The following is a 4,437-nucleotide window of genomic DNA, read 5'->3' as shown; positions in this document are numbered from 1 at the left end:
GGCAAGGGCTGTAGCTAATAAATGAATGGATGAAATATAAGCATGCAATACAAAATGCCAGCATCAGTACCGTAACAGCAATTTGGGGTAACAAGATTTGTTTAAGCAACAACAACAACAACAACAAAATCTGTGACGTACAAAATAAACAGAGGTCCTCATCTCAGTGTTTTTGATTGTTCATAGTTTTTTTATTTTTATTCCTTAATTCACTTTTATGTATCTTATATATTTTGAATATTTTTTACATATGCTCTTCTACAGTTTGTGAATAATTTCCTTTGCACCATCTTTGCATTCAGCTGCACATTGTACTTTTGATTGGGCTTGAGAAAAACCAGTGAGGCTTATTACACTAGTAGAATCCATCCATTATCTATACCAGGGGTGTCAAAATCCGTTCCTGGAGGGCCACTATCCTGCATGTTTTAGATGTTTCCCTCTTCCAACACACCTGATTCAAATGATCAGGCTCGTTATCAGGCTTCTGCTGAGCTTGATGATAAGCTGACCATTTGAATCAGGTGTATTGGAAGAGGGAAGCATCTAAAACATGCAGGATAGTGGCCCTCCAGGAACTGAGTTTGACACCCCTGATCTATACACTGCTTAACCTTCATTAGAGTCGCAGGGGACTGGAGTCTGTCCCAGCTGACTTAGGGCAAAGGCAGGGGACACCTGGACAGGTCACCAGTCTATCACAGGGCTACACATAGAGACAAACAAGCCCTCACTAGCAGAATACAAAACATAAAAAGCTGTAATACATATCTGAATGTCCTTCTCAGTATAGCATGTAAGCTTTGTGTGTTTTGTCTTTACAACCTCTGGTGGTTTAGCTTGCCTTTTTCACTTGTGCAATAGAAAACAATAGATATTATTGATCACAGGAAACATGCAGTTCAGGTGTGATTGTGCTTAATCATCACCATCTGCAACCACCATGACTGTGGGCAGAGTCAGAGGGTGGAGTGAGTCATTACTCTATGCGCTCTTCATTAGTGACTCCATGCTCATAACTGATTAGATTTCTTGAGTCCTCACTCAATTGTTCTCAAGGGCTCAGTGTTGTTATGTTTCCATGGCACACACCATTTGTTGTTTGACCGTGACGCTTGTGGGCGTGTATGTGTTGCGCAGGTGTGTTGCCTGCATTAGGCGTCTAAATGCAAGTTTGTGTGTGTGTGCATGTATGATTGGTCAGGACGGTGCTGGGAGGCGAAGGTCAAAGGAAGCTGGGTGTGCAAGTCCCGGATAAGCTGCTGGATTTGACTAATCTGACAAATGAGGACGTGGAGAGGTGGGTCAGTAGGCCCATGACCCTGACACACGCTGGTAGACAGATATGCAGTTACACAACTACGTGAATAACATAACCCCAGCAGATACTGTATGTTATGTCAATACACTCAGCTGAAGCGTGTTGTACTTGGCTCAGGCTTAGCTGCATTGCGGTGTTTGTCTCCTGTTACATGCGCAGATTAAATATAAAGTGTGTCTTTTGGTGGATGGTTTTACTCAGAGTGCTTCACAGACGGATGTGACTATGATGTAATATAGATAAATAGTTAGACAGACAGATAGTTAAACTGTAGTCACAGCAGTCTTGACTCTGTGGTTAAGGACATCAGCTCACCTCAACAATGAAAACCATCCCAGAGAGTTCAGGGTGTGCATGCTGTTGTCGTCAGTCATTCAGGGTTTGTTCTGGCGTCTCTGTTGTGCTGATCCTCTCTCCAGCCTTCCTGACCCTGCTGTAGCTCCCAAAACCACATAGCAGGCTCCCCTTAATGACTCCAACATTGTACAGTTACCATAAACACAGCAAAGCCACACAGCTTGGATTTCAAAATTATTAACATGTAGCAAGTTTTATTTGTTGCTATTTTTCGATACACAGAGGTCTATTTTTATACTGTCATGAAGCATTAGTCCCTCTCCAAATGTTGATTTAACCCCAAAAACTAACCTCTGTGTTTCAAAGGTACATATTTTAAAGTTGTTTTTCCCCATGAAAATAATCCCTTCCTACCTTTAAATGGCTTAGAAGTAACTATACTTGGCCGCTTCCTTTAAAATGTGCAGCTCTATAAAATCCTCACCTCTTTCTCCACCAGCCTCTCTGTTACTCACAGCAGCTCAAGCACACCAGCTCCTCTACGACTCTGCTCAAACACTGTATAGCTGCTTTCTATTACACAACTAGCAAGTTGCACTGTTGGAGTAATTCTGCTATACATCATTGAGGTGGAAACTGATTTTAAAACAGCCCAATGATACAGAAAGCTTCACCCTGCATGCTAACAGGATATTGGTTCTTTCAGTTTGTTACATATGGGAATCCAGCATCTGAATCTGTATTTTTGACACTGTTATCGGGAAACTACAGCTTCAAATAGCAATGCTCAGCCATGCTGTTAACTAAACGAGCTCAAAATAAACAAAAAAAATCTAAGAAATGATAGGTAGTTGATTATATTACTCCTATATTTTGTTAATGTATGCTAAATGAACCAATTGTTCCAAACCTATCAGGCTTTTGTCGCCCTAAAATGAGGCTCTTACGTCCTGTAGCTCATCATAACACTTCCTTGTGTCTGTGGGTTCAGGCAAGTTGTACAATGACAGTGTGTGAAAAAGTACTTACTAAATTAAAATTGGTTGCAATTGTACAAAATTCACATCAAGACATTAGCCTATATTATGCATTTAGACACGTGCTGCCTAATGGAGGAAGTGGAATTCACTGGCATATTGGACGCTAGCTCGCTAATTTGTTACCAGTTTAGAGTGAACGGTATAGGAAGTAAAACAGAATATGACTGACATGTCTTGTTTGGCTTTTGACCCTAAATATTTTTAATTCCATTTAAAAAAAACATGGATAAAGTTATGTTATGCTAGTAATCAGTTAGCTAGGTTAGGATGACCAAATAGCTCTCATTCATTTTTAATTCATGAATACAACTAACTGTGAAACCCAATATTTCTCCATGAATGTATTTATAAATATAACATTGAACACATACATACACAAAAAGTTACATTTTAATATTTTATTAGCTTGCTAAAATTGTACATTTTATAAGTTATGCTATAGTTATGCAACAGTGATTTCTCTTTGAGCTATTAGGGCGCTACAGATTATTCCTAGGCAAAAAAAAAAAAAACATTAGTTGAGTCTTTACCAGTTGAAACATTTCAGCTCGTAAACTAAACTAAAACCTAAGTAACGTAAACATTATTTAGGTTTTCATGGTCAAAGTCAATTTAGTCACTATTCTCACACGAGCTAGCAACAAGTTTCTCAGTAGCTAGTGCAACCCAGTTCCTAAGGGGTTGAGACTATTTGCTAAAGAATATCTAAAAAAAAATAAATGTTGTTTTATGTAGCTAAAGGATGTGATGTGAAGAATGAATCGCTGTGCAGACGTTTTCTTACAGCTGATATTTACAATACAATACAAAACAGTAACTTTATTCATCCCCAAAAGGAAATTCCATTCTCTGGGGTCTCATCTGTTTACTTGAGAATTAAATAATCTGATTGCTAATGGTAAGAAAGACTTTCTGAATCTTTCTGTCCTGCAGCACAGAGACAGGAGCCATCCATCAATGTTTCATTGCTCATTGAGGCAGATATGAAGTGGATGATCCATGTTTGTCAGAATGGCCTCCATTTGGGCTTGTCAGAGCAGGAAAAGCATATGTGTAATTGAGAATATTAAAATCAAGTGTGCATTCCTTGTAGATTCACCACTTCCTGGTATTGTGTGTGCTGGCTCAGTGTCACGACTTATTAGAACATCTGAGCTTCTCCTGTCTGCATAAGTCAAACTGTCTGTTGTGGAAACAGTCATTTGTAAGTGTAAAGTGCATTTGGGCAAAGGTGCAAAGTGTGGAGAAGGCTTGCATTATTGTTTCACCTACGGGAGCTCAGACATGACAACCAGCTCAAGTAATATTGTTGAATTGTTACTAAAACTGATGAGGACTTCCAGATCTCTCGTGACAGAGACAAAAAAAATCTATGGCTCCCTCCCCTCTCAATAGTCAGATAGCTCCAGTAGGGATGCGGGATGCTTTTCAAGATGCCCATCCCTCTTTATTCTCATTCTCCTGTTCTGGCTTAGTGTGTATTGGTTAATGAGCAGCAGTCAGATGGCTGTGATCACACAAACATGGGATATGTCCAACAGATAACTCTGAAGCACACTGGATGGCTGGCGAGGATCAAGCCCCCATGGAGGCTTTCTTTTCATCTCCTGTGCAAAAACCTCCTCATTACTGTCTATTCAACCTCTATGTGAAAATTATTCATTGCATGAAAAACTGGTGGGCTGGGATCCTCAGCTAAAGCCTTCATTTGTCCTTTCAGTATAATTATTGCTGAAGCTTTTGTGTCTTGAACCACAAATAAAGACAATGACAAGGAAA

This window comes from Acanthochromis polyacanthus, chromosome 7 (genome assembly GCF_021347895.1).
Source record: "Acanthochromis polyacanthus isolate Apoly-LR-REF ecotype Palm Island chromosome 7, KAUST_Apoly_ChrSc, whole genome shotgun sequence".
Lineage (NCBI taxonomy): Eukaryota > Metazoa > Chordata > Actinopteri > Pomacentridae > Acanthochromis > Acanthochromis polyacanthus.
The sequence above is the reverse complement of the archived record's forward strand: the minus strand, read 5'-3'. Positions refer to the sequence as shown.